Source organism: Amblyomma mixtum, chromosome 3, assembly GCF_055824585.1.
Source record: "Amblyomma mixtum isolate Tamu chromosome 3, ASM5582458v1, whole genome shotgun sequence".
In the NCBI taxonomy this organism is placed as follows: Eukaryota; Metazoa; Arthropoda; class Arachnida; order Ixodida; family Ixodidae; genus Amblyomma; species Amblyomma mixtum.
This window is the reverse complement of record NC_143014.1, coordinates 418,719,750-418,732,980: the sequence shown is the minus strand read 5'-3', so window position 1 is coordinate 418,732,980 and position 13,231 is coordinate 418,719,750. Positions and strand designations below refer to the sequence as shown.

The 13,231-nt window shown below is 47.1% G+C and overlaps 1 pseudogene across 1 annotated transcript in view; it reads right to left on the bottom strand.

Moving 5' to 3' along the window:
* The window catches only part of LOC149357818 (anaphase-promoting complex subunit 10-like), a 33,276-nt pseudogene extending 28,137 nt beyond the window's left edge, over window positions 1-5,139 (bottom strand). The window contains exon 1 of the transcript XR_016289927.1: window positions 5,002-5,139. The product of XR_016289927.1 is annotated as an anaphase-promoting complex subunit 10-like (transcript). The remainder of the gene's footprint in view (window positions 1-5,001) is intronic.
* Between the last annotated feature and the right edge of the window lie 8,092 nt (window positions 5,140-13,231).

The following is a 13,231-nucleotide window of genomic DNA, read 5'->3' as shown; positions in this document are numbered from 1 at the left end:
CGCCGTGAATTCACCAAATAAAACCAAGTATTACTGAACGCAATCGTTCACCTCTTTGGTGTACCATCGCCTGAAGGTATCCCTTTTATAGTAGTATACATGTTTATAAAATTAGCAGTTGGAAACAATCGCTCATGATCCACGGCGTCCTGCATTACTCCGCTGACCAATCACAACAGTAAACGAAAACGTTTTTTTTATGTTTCGCTATATCAAACAAACCACCGGCATGGAAATTCTTGAGCTCATAATCTCATCTGCTGGTGTACTTTTTCTTTAGTTTTCAACAACCTTCAACAGACGATTACCTTTCATCATGGAGAAATTCTGTGTGGCGGTCAGTGGTGATGTTAATTTGTATCCGACTGCTGCCACATCGTGGGAACCGCTATTCAGGTCGAAACGCTGTAGTCTGATATTTCATCAAAGAGACTCAAAGCACAACGAACAGACTACTTGAATGACCTGCCCTTGAGCATCACTTCTTTGTGATTTCTGCTAGGATATCACTAACTCGCGTTTGTTTTCTGACACACTGCGCTGTTTTGCTGTGTAACCTTACACCTAAATTTTCGCTGCCATAGTGCGCTGCGCTCTTCTCAACTCAATTACATCTTTTCATTAGCCTCCTAGTTTCTGCTGCATATTGAGAGCAGGTATAACTGCTGCACACTTTGTTACACAAAATTGGCAATTTATGCATGTATCTGAAAACAGTATGGTGATGGTCATACAGCATTCTAACCTTTTCAACATGTACCGGTTGTCGGGAGTGTGCCGTTATAGGCTCCGTCGCGGTTTCAGCACGCTGCCGACTCATTTGTGGCTGGCAGCCACCTCTCGCTCGCTTTCCGAGGCACTTGCACTCGATTACGATACCTCGTATTCGCTGATTTTCAGGGCAGCGTACTAGAGGGCCATACTAATGAAATAAAGCAACGAATGCGACACCGCAACGCATTTCCAGAGCGCGAATCGCGCGCTGCTGCCTCTTCCATTCGATAGGTCGGACAAGACGCTGTAACCTTGAGCGAGCGCTGCCAATCGCCTACAGAGAATGCGGAGGTAATAAATGAGTTAATGTTGTGCAATGATGAAAAATATAGGCAGTTAGCTGCGCAGGCATTCCTCACGTCTGCGTGGGCTTTGAAACAGTCATTCTGAGTTCGGTCAAATCTTTATAGTGAAATCCTCCAAGATGGAGTACAGAGGCTACAGAGGCAAGCTATACAGTTTCCACAGGACTTTTGTAGTTAAAGAAAGCACAGTCCTGGTCAAGGGTTAGCACCCGGGACCGTCGCTTCACAGGAGCAGGCGCAGTCTCAAATCAGCCAGCGGGAACTTTTACACATGGCATACATTTAATACGATGAAAATGAAAATATGTAATACACTTTAAATATATTTATTATACTGTAAATATGTTCTAACCGGAACGGCTAGCATATGGTAGGGAGATAGAGAATTGATCAATAACTCGAAGTGAGATCAGTGTTGGTGCATTTATTATTATGTATACATGCTGCAGCCCATATTTTTTTCTGGGCTACGACAGGGGTGGGAATACAAGTATATGGCGCCGATAACCCAAACGGCAACGCCAAAAACATAAACAAGCCAATCCCGCACGCACTCAGTACCAAAAAACGCATGCAGACATTCATGGAATAGACTAACTAGACGTCGATGTATGAGTCATTCAGTGTATGAGTCACCATTCTCGAAAACACTTTGTACCGCATTGTTTAAGGTGCTGGCCGTCCGGTAATCATCCTTACCAGACAGGTGAGAAATACCAACCACGTTTCTTTGTTAGTAGACCATCTACTATCTAGGTCCGTGGAAAGTTTTATTCAGAATAACTGTTGTAAAATTTCGTTCCCGTTGATACACGCGGACAGTGTACACAGCTGGCTGTTCGCAGTGTCACAAGAATTTTTTTTCTACAACATTCGACGCAAGTCAGCGAGCACCGTTGGTTCAGTAACCATTGCTTATTTCGGGGTGAAAAGAAGGCATGAACTCCTATTCGCGAGTCCGTCTCGCTCTTATTCCTGTGAAAACTTGTGGTTTGAGAGGTTAGGACTCCGCGGCCTGACGAGAGGGTGAAAACAGACATGGGACGAAACATACGCTGTTTGGCACACCGCAACCGCTTGTGCCTACTCGTACGGGGAAGGAACTGGATTGTAATACTGCCGGATTGCACAAAACAGATATATGAAAGTGTTTTGCGCCTCCTCTTGGTGTTGTAGAATAGGAACTGTGAGGATATATAGATTCTTATACATATTACGTGTTTAAATAATTGAAGCACACGGAAAACATTAAATGAGCGCAGTCAAATCATTATGAGGCTCATGTTGAATGATGCAATGATGCGTACAAAAGAAGGAGGAGCTGCTGAGCGCCTAATTTATCTCCAATTAACGTGTTTCCTTTTCTTACTGTTCGAGTCTCGAGCGATGTGTCAGGTTTGGCTGATTGCCAACAAATAAGAACGCTTCCGACTAACTCTTGAAACTTGCGGAAGATTAGGTAGTCACTTGGATTAATCGATATATGGGCACTTGGGGATTTCAGGAATCTGTAGATGGCAAATGCAATTGAATTTCGCGGATAGCCAAGAACTCTCCCCTGACGCAGAGGTGACTGATGCGAAGTTATGCTTTTTAAATGTTCTTTCTGCCTGGAAGTCTGGATACCGCAGCTCTACGTTCTTCGCACCAACGTCTTTCGTGACCAAGCCGTGTAGCTGCCCGACTCGTAAGGCCTATTATTTCTCTTTCCCCTTTCTTCAACACTTCTCTATCCGTTCTGGCGCTGACCCGGAATGATACTATGAAAATGCGTGTTTTCCCTCATTACTGCGTAATTTTTCTCGGCAATATTTCTTAAAATGCGAGCCATGGGCCAACCAGCTTTCGCCTCACCTGGTTTGTCGATAGACGAACTTGGCAACTACTGCGCTGGCTGTGAATGCTTGAATCGTTTGAGCTACACCTATAGGATATATTAACTACACGTATACAGGGTGTCCACGGTAACTTTAGCCAAGGGTTAAAAAATCAAATATTTGAGGTAGGCCAGGGAAACCACTTACATACATTTACCAACCGGCTTGCGCATCATGGGCAATTTTTTGTTTTGTAATTAATTAATTAGCAATTCAGATAATTTTTCTATATTCGTAAATATTGAATTTAGGCAGAAAATCTGAATAGCAAGTTGGAGAGCACCTTGAGAAACACCATTCAATTTGTTTGCGGTAAAGAAAACCTCACGTGTATCTTTTTCCGAGCTCCAAAGAGCGCCCGCGAAATACAAAAAAAATCACATGACTAGCGCATTCGCGCGCAACGATTGTGCTGCTCTCAACCATGGCTTGAGTGAACGAAATCAGCTGCTGGCAAGGCGCGACGACCTCAATGCGCCGGCAGGCCGATATGTCAAAGGTGGTTGCGGCGCCCTGCGAGCCAGTCTGCAAGCGTGACGGTGCAAGTTGTGAGCTATGGAATGGCCAAAGGTGACAAACACAAATTCGACCAGTTTTATTCGCCACCTAGAGGCAAAAGCAAATAAGTATACTTGCCTATCTTCTTTTGACTCTCAGTGGCGAATAAAACTGGTCGAATTTGTGTTTGTCACCTTTGGCCATTCCAGAGCTCACAACTTGCACCGTCACGCTTGCAGACTGGCTTGCGCGGGCGCCGCAACCACTGTTGACATATCGGGCGCATTGAGGTCGTCGCGCCTTGCCAGCAGCTGATTTTGTTCACTCAAGCCACGGTTGAGAGCAGCACAATCTTGGCGCGCGAACGCGTTAGTCACGTGATTTTTTTTTGTATTTCGCGGGCTTTTTTTGGAGCTCGGAAAAAAAGATACACGTGAGGTTTTCTTTACCACAAACAAATGGAATGGGGATTTCTCAAGGTGCTCTCCAACTTTGCTATTCACATTTTCTGCCTAAAGTCAATATTTTCGAATTTAGAAAGATTGTCTGAATTGCTAATTAATTAATTGCAAAACAAAAAATTGCCTATGATGCGCAAGCCGGTTGGTAAATGTATGTAAGTGGTTTCCCTGGCCTACCTCAAATATTTTATTTTTTAACCCTTGGCTAAAGTTACCGTGGACACCCTGTATACTGAAATCGGCATTTAAGGCCTACAACAAACCGTTCCCGAGGTCAGGTGTCAGTGAGCATTATATGGGCATTATGAGAGAAAGTATATGGTTTATGGTTTATAGGAGTTTAGCCTGCGACGACTTACAGACAGAGCAACCAACTTGCGCAAACATTCAATCAACAATTTTTCTTGCATCAACGGCTATATGCAGGAAATTTCAGTAGCTCTGGGCTCTTAGTGCTTCTAGAATTGACCCCTGCACACAGTTTGTCTGTTGCAGCTCATACTGAGAACGATAGTACAGGCTGCTTTAATTTTGGCCCCATCAGGATTTGAGTTGGGGATCACACCCATGACAGTGAACATAGCGGGCCTTGAGCTGCACTCGGAAGCCACAGATATTCTTTGCAATGCTACCAAAAAAGATAATCCGGGTTTGTTTAGTACCAGTAAATAAACATGCCAGTTGAATTCCACCACTGATGCGCTAAGAAAACATATCTGAGCCCTCATTGCTGACAATGGTGAAGGTACTGATTGCCAGCACCACCCTACGGACGAGCACCTAATACACAGAGAATGCGACAAGGCTTTCAACCTGTTTTCGGCAGGACCAGCCCGTGCTACCACGATCAAAAAATTACTGGGCATGCGTTCTCGCAAAAAAAAAACAATTGTAGGTTTGCCTTGCAACCCAGCCGCATGGTACTGCTCTGCGCATTTCAGGCAGCTGGATTACGTGAGTGCTCCAAAAAATCATTTATTTCCGCACACTCGCGTCCCGTAAACTTTTGATCGCGTAAGCACGTTGGTAACTCACAGCCTTCATGAAAAGATAACGTCCCATGGACGTAAACGGAGGAGGCCTTACGGTTTCCTTCGACGTCACGGCGCTCTTCCCCACGTGTCCAGCCGTTTCCACGGTCGAGGGTGTTCTGAAGAGAGGCTGGCAGGTCGCACTTCTTTGACGCCCCTTAGCTCAGCGTACTGGTGCGGTTCTGCCGCAGCGATACACCTGCAGAGAAAGAGGGGAGGAAAAAGCCAGATACAAATACATCGCTCGGCTGTCTTCTCCCCCACCCCTCCCCTCGCGTCACGGGATTCCAGCGTGGCGAGAAGGGGCCTCTAACGCGAAGGGTATCCTCTTCCATGGAGAGAACAAAAGCAAGACTCCGCATAGACCCCACACAGCCGTACATGGCACGTCCGCTGTGAATACGAGATGGTTCCGGTGCTAGACGATCTCAGAGGAAGAGCCTGGCGCCGACGGCAAGAGAAAAATGAGTAAGTAAGTAGTTTAATAAAACATAATAAATTGAACGGAAAGAGTTTTGCTAGGCCCCGCATCTGCTATCGCTGTAAGACGGCTTACAAACGTTGACTCCGTACTGAAGAGCTTTTTTTTTAAAATTAAGTGGTGTTGATAGCCTCAGCGCATAAAACTGAATGTAATGATAGATGAGGATGCCTATATAAATGAGAAAAGATTCCCTAATCTAAAGAAATCGAGCAGTGAACGGTGATGAGGTGCTTGTGTTCATGCGGTGTATGAAGCAATATTGTTGGGCGAAGGACCCTTTGCCAACAGGTGCCGAATTCTTGTCGGCTTCAGCGCCGGGCAAATCCACAGCAGGTGGTGAATTTCGGCCTCAAGATTTCGGTTCTTGCAGACTGGACACCCGGGGGGGTACCAACCTTCGAATTGCGGCTACTTTCATGTCACGGCTGGAGTTAGGGCAACCCCTACCCGGATGCTAAGAAGCGCAACCTCCTCTACACGGGTAAGGCCACGGGGGAGGGTTACCGCACACGGAGGGATTAGAGCACGTGTGCGGCGCCAGAGGTGTTTATTTCCTGTTAAAAGGAGGGTGGTGTCATCCATAGTTGGGGTCACAAGATGAGGTTGGTGTCACAAGGCGGGCCGACGAATTTTCACGGCTTTGCGAGTTGAGGAGGTCTCGTGGGATGCATGCAATACGGATTTGCTGCGAGATGCGTGCCGCGAGGCGATGGATGTCCAGGCAATTGCCTGGGGTGCGACTGACGTGTCGTAGTAGGTGTAGGACGTGAAGGACACTGGTGCGGATGACAATGCGAGCCGTAGGTAGCAGGGGAACGGCGACCACAGAGTAAAGTGCCTTTGGAACCGCAAGCATTTCCGCACAGAAGGAGGAAGGAGGTTCTGGGAGGAGAAACCTGGACGTTTTGTTCAGGACAGGCTTGCAAGGGCAGTAAATTTCAGTCGTTTCGCTGGCCTAGATGCTTGCGTAAACGTATAAAACGATTGAGCCATGCGGCAGATGGGCGTCTTCTTGTGTAATTCGTTCGCGAAACGATGCCGCCGCGAGGGTAGATGATGGCCGACGTAGATCAATTGGTTTGTTTTGGCTTAGCTGCAAAAAATGCCAGTGAGGGAGAACTGGAAGACGCGGCTGTAGAATGGAGTGCGATGAAGCATACGCCCTGAGTGCACACGTTGCGTGGTACAAGGTTAGTCTTAAGCTGGCGAGCATAACGTCTTTGTTGCATCTGCTCATCTAGTGTACTCAGCTGCGCATGTTCTTGAAGCGCCACGAACAGCGCGACACGTGGAAGACAAGTGATGACCCTCGTTGACTCTCGATTACCAGCTTCAAGGGGATTCCCTTGAATCCTCGTCAAATACTGGAATTGGGCTTGGTAAACAAGGCGCGGTTGCACAACCGACCGCACCAACTGCCGCGCAACATGGGAGCGGGCGCCGCCTGTTTTAGGAGCAATGCGTCTAATCAGACGTAACGCCTGAATCCCTTGTTTTTTAGCTCGACAAAACCAAGCAGACCCTGTTCCGGATTCGTGTATTGTTAAGCTGAAGATTTTTATGGTCGAACTTTCTTGAAGTGGAGCTCCAGATAGATGGAGACTAAATGGTGTAACAGCGAGTTTACGGCGTCCTTAGCGCTTGGATACTAACACGTACGCAGTTGTCCTCACTGAAAGCTGAAGACCAATGGAAGAAGCACAACTCGACGTATTAGCTATGGCTGATTGTAGGGCGGAGGCTTGAGTCAACAGGTCGTGGTGGGTGCTCCACACAGTGATGTCATCAGCGTAAAATAAAAACTTTATTTCAGACACACCATGTAAGCGCCAGGCAGAGGGGATAAAAGTAAGATTAATTAATGTTGGCGACAATACCGATCCCTGGGGTGCACCGCGAAAAGGCACAAAGGATCCGATGGCCTCACCACTGAGGCGTATGGCAAAGTGTCGGCCTTCCGAAAAGTATTCTACAAAATTGCGCACTCTAACGGGGAAATGCAGCATGTCAAGGGATTCCAGGATAGCAGCATGACTAATATTATCATACGCCTTTTCAAAGTCCATGGCCAGTACGGTACGTAGTCTTTGTCAAAAGTAACCAGGCTGCATTGTTTGCTTCTAGCTTGTATAGCGGAGCTCTTGTAGCTTTCCTAAAGATCAAAAAGTTTTGGAAGGTAAGAAGACCCTCAGTCCTTACCTTTAACGACCATTTCAGCTTCAGGGATGCTGTAAGGGCTCCACTGTACGAGCTAGAAGCAAACCATGCAGCCTGGTTACTTTTGACAGACTGTACATTGTTGCTGCGAGTTGATGCAAGAACTGTTGACGCCAAGACAGTCAATTCATCTTATGATTCTATGGACTTCCGAAAGCCTATTTGGGCGGGGTGATAGAAACCGTCAAGGCACCACGGCAGTCGTGTGGCCAGCATTTTTTTGGTAAGCTTGCACAAAGTGGGCGTAAGGGATATAGGCCAAAAATTACCGAGGTCTGTCGGCGGCTTCTCCAGCTTTGAGATTGGGGATCACAATAGCCGATATCCAAATTTGTTGTACGATGCCTTCTATCCGTACCTTGTTAACTGTGGCAAGGAGTTGAGGGTGTACAGCGGAACTCAAGTTCTTGTACACCTCGTACGGAATGGAGTCTAGACCGGGTGCAGTCTTCCGACGGGCCTCATCTGTTGCTGCAAGCAACTCAGGCATGGAAAATGGGCTTGCGGTTCTCTAGGCGTCGGCTGTAGATGGTTGTCTATGGACATATAATGGAATGCCCGCCAAGTAGGCTCCTGTGATCTCTGGGGGCAACACATCATACTTGGGAAAAAAATGGCTGAGGCTTAGCTTAGGTTAAGCCTAGTCAGATGCGAAGCATATTGTCGCCGAGTTGCATATCGAGCACGCCGCTTGGCTAGACGTTCTTCACGCTCTTCATCAGTCTCTGTAGCACGCCGCAACTTTTGCTTCTCATTCCAACGAGCAGCCCTGTCTCCAGGAGGCATCTCTATCCCGTGTAAGCCTAGCAGAGGCAGGCGCACCCCCTTGTATACCGTCGCTCCAGCATCACGTGCTCACTACAGCGCACCTAGCGGCAGAAGCAGGAAACACATTGGTCGCGACGCCTCGCGCGACGGAGCGAGCTGGGGCCCCGTTTCTCCTATGTCGTTACGTCACGCATCACGTGGTCCTCCTTGGTCGCGACGCCACGCGCGACGGCGCGAGCTGGACCGCCGTTTCTCATCTGCTGTGACGTCACGCACCACGTGGTCCTCCTTGGTCACGACGCCTCGCGCGACGGCGCGAGTTGGGCCCCCGTTTTGCATCTGCTGTGACGTCACGGATCACGTGGTATGACATGGAGGTCACGAAAGGTCAATGGTAACGACACTGCCGCGCTCGAGGAGCTGGGTTGGGCTATTTTAGTATGCTTCGCATAAAAACTACCGCGCTGCTTCTCTGCGCAATCATGCGGAGCTAAGTTAGCAGCGAAGCATGCTATGTCCGCTGCGTCAGGACGACGGGAACGATGTTCCGTAGTCCGAAATGTTCGCCATAGAGAAGCATTCGATGACTTCGTTGAAAACTGCTCACAGCACGCATGCCACTGCATTCGCGAGCTGAAGAGTTGACCTTCGTGTGAGGATTATGCATGCACTGAGTTCTCTAATAGAGAGTATTTTTTGTTTTCCTCTATGAATTAAGTGCAGCTTCACTGTACCGCTGTACCGGCAAGCATGGAAAGAATATTCCCCTTTAATGGGCTGCGTCGCAGGTACATGAAACTCACACAATACAAGACCCACGTGCGGCCGCCAATCGGGTTCTCCCTGTCTCGGCACGCAGCGCGTCTGAAGGGGCTCCCACCCAACCACTCTTTTGTAGCATCCACAGAAACCACAATTTCCTTTTCTAGCGATAATTGTTTTTGTGACCAATGGTGGGCAAATGCCCTAATTTTATGCGAAGCATACTACTTTAGCTACCACTTCAGCCCTTCACCGTGGTTATGCGCCTACAAGTCACGTGATACATGACGTCACACCACGTGACACGATGACGTCACGACAGTGGAGAAACAGGGACCCACCTAGCGCCGTCGCTGTGGTTGTGCGCCTCCAAATTACGCTACACGATGATGCTTCGCATTCTCCAGGCTTAACCAAGTTAAGCCTCAGCCATTTTTTATCTTCCTCCTTCACCGTCACTTTTGAATACCTCGTTCACCCTCACCCTCATTTTGAGAAATTAACCGGCCCTCCTTTACCCTCACTTCGCAAAATTTGCTGGCCATCACTCCGCTCTCCCACAAATCGTCAACCCACCCTCAGCCTCCCCAGTAGTTTTTTTTTTCTGTAAGTTTTTTCTAGCCGGCAGATTCTGGCGATATTACTGAGTAATAGGAATATAAGAGAAGCTCTCAAGGCACAGTTGGACGAGGGGCTAGATGTTTTTATTTTTGTATTTGCGCGTTAGTTTGAGCTAATGCACGAGACAAAACCAAGACAGTTATGAGTTGAGCATCATAATATCACTCTTCCTTCACTTCTGGCGCGCACTGCATTCATACATGTACCCTGCACTTATAACATTTGATTGTTATCAATATGCACTGCTAAAATTAGTCAGTGCGTTGTTTTGTCGTTGTAGGGAAGCTAATATACGCCGCGAACATTCAGAAAATAATGCAGTGACATTTACCACGGCAATTAAAATAAGTGCAAAGCACTAACTCGACTCAGAACCAGGAAAGTTTGTACGTCGCTTAATTACCATTACCCGGTGACGTTCCGATAGCATTGTCTTCTAACTGAATTTCATTGCTTCTAAGCTCCCGCCATTTCGTGCGGATTGCTGCATGCTCGTCTGATGGCGCTTCCACCCGCACGGATGGAAGATAATGAAGACCACGTTTTCAAACTACAGCACGATAGACTGGGAGTGAGTGAGTGAAAACTTTATTGGATCTTTCAAGGGTTTCGCGCTTGTGAAGTCTCCGTCGTCTTCTCTGGCGCTGGCGACTTGAGGCTTCTCGTCAGCAAGGGTGGGCCCCTATTCCAAGGCTCCACTGAGTCGTGCTGCATCAGTCGCGTGCTGCACTAAGGCTCTTTGGGTCGCGAGCTCCCCGCTGGTGAGCCGACTCTCCCATTGCTCCGCACTCGGGTGTTCGTGTTGGTGGAATGCTTTGTTGCGTTCGCATTCCCACGTGATAAGATAAAGTGTAGATGTGGCATCGCACCAAGGGCAGGTGGCTCTGTATTGTGTAGGGAACATCTTATTAAGTATGTGTAGGTTAGGAAAGGAGTTGGTCTGCAATCTGCGCCAGCCGGTCGCTTCCTCCTTTGTTAGGGCTTTGTGTGGTGGTGGATATCTAATTCTAGCTCCCCTATGCAAGTGCAAGGTCTCTGCGTATCCACCCTCGCAAGCCTGTAGGCGGAGCTCCGGTGCATTTGATTGCCCTGCTCGGAATGCTGGGAGCTTAAGACGCGCGAACGCGGGTAGATGACGAAGAGTACGTCATTGCAAGCAGAGCTCGATAGCCTGGCAATTCGATCAGGCAGGATGTTAAGATTTCTGCAAAGTGATTGTTCATCTGAGGGAAGTATATGTACCGCCCGAATCTGAACCTGAGTGGAACTCCCTTTTGCTGATGTTCTCAGCCTTACCTTCCGTCTATAGTGCTCTGCTGAACTGTCTTTATGAGATGTCTTTCGTGGCGTTCCCTAAAAGCTCTGTAAATAGTTATGTAAATAGAATTCATTTTCAGTGTAATAAATAGCATGTTAAAAAAAGCTGCGGCGATGGCGTAATGGTCTCAAGTATACTGTTCCAGATTAGTTGTAGTGGCAACCGGATTCGCTGTGAGGCTTTTTTCCCAGACGCGCATAGATGACGCTGCAGACCTTTAATATCGGTCGTCTCCCGCGCTCTTCGGCCGTCGTTCTGCCGGACTCGGTAGCCGCATTTCGGAAGTTTTGTCTGGTGCTTTTTTAGAGGTATATTGCTTCAGGAGAATATGCAGTGCTAATATTCATTGCCGCTTCAGCTTGCCTCGCTCTGTCGTCCGTTTCTTTCTCTGCTCTCTTCTTTGGCTTTTGGCCTTGCGCTGCTTCAAATCAAACAATGGATAACCAACTCGCCCATCAGCTTGTGATAACGGAAGGATCAACAAAGAGATACTGGATTACGCACGTGCAGATATACCTAAAATGTATAGCATTCTAACACACGCTTTGCAGCTGATTTCCGCCACGACTTCACTAAACGTACTACGAATGAAAACTGGTGCTTATTTCGTGATATATTAAAAGAACTTTAGAAGATATGCGTTCCCAAATTCACAATCTCAAACCGAATAAATGATCCCTGGTTCACTAACGAATGCAAAAGGTACTTAAACAGAACAAAGAGGGTATACAGAAGAGCTTCAAGAACTAATGCACCACTGGACTGGATGAAATATAAGGAAACTGCGGCGCTTACTGAAAGAAAACTCGAAGAAGAGAAACAAAGATTCTATAGCGACACACTTCCGAAACTATTAAAAAGTGATCACAAAAAGTTTTGGCGCACTGTAAATCCTAAAAGCAGCAACATTTCACCAGCACTAACTACGGGAGAGGGCTCGCCCTTACCGTTAGACGAGTGCGCCGAAATTTTCAACAAATCTTTTAGTGACATGTTCACAAATGAACTCCCCACTGATAATTTACCGCCCATTTCTCCAACGTACATACGGTTTCAATTTGCACCTATTACTAAATGGCGTCGCCCGCGCAATCGACAAGCTAGAACTTAAAAGGCCCCAGGACCCGATGGGATCAGTACAAAGATTCTGAAACTAACATGTCACGAATCATCTGGTTTGCTCGCGCTGATATTTCAACAATCTCTGGATACAGGACAGCTCCCGGACGACTGGAAGCAAGCACACATCATTCTCGTACACAAATCAGGAAGTAACACCGATCCAAAGGACTTCAGGCCTATCTCACTTACTTGTATCTGCTGCAAACTACTAGAGCATATCTTGTTTTCCAGCATCATGAACCATCTGAACCTATATAACTTACTTCTCGAGAACCAGCAAGGATTCCGGCAAAACCGATCATGCCAGTCGCAACTCTTTGAGCTTGTGACTGACCTTCATCAATCCCTACTCATGTCTCATTTCATAGACGCCATTTTCATTGATTTCACAAAAGCTTTTGACCGTGTTGCCCACAAACGCTTACTGCTAAAGACCCGCAATTTACAGCTCGACGACCAAACAACTACATGGATCGAGCAATTCCTAACCGATCGTTACCAGTCGGTCAAAATTGAGAACCTCATTTCTAAACCCACTCGCGCATTATCCGGTGTCCCGCAGGGCTCAGTATTAGGGCCATTGCTTTTTCTCATTTATATAAACGACATAGCCTCTAATATTACTTCATCAATACGGCTTTTCGCAGATGACTGCGTAATATACAGGCAGGTATCCACCCTGACTGATGCACTAGCTCTCCAATCAGATCTAACAGAACTAGCGGAATGGTGTTCAACGTGGCAGATGGATATTAATGTCAGTAAAACTAAGCATGTAAGATTCTCTAGCGTAGCAGGAACATCACAGAATAATTACCGATTAAATAATAGTGGAATTGACTCCGTGTCGTGTATAAGATATCTGGGAGTGTTTTTCAGTTAGAACTTAACCTGGGATGCTCACATTGAATACATAACTAATAAAGCCTTTAAAAAAACTGGTCTCTTGAAACGCCGTTTACCCCTTGCGAATGCTGAAACACGGCACAGCGC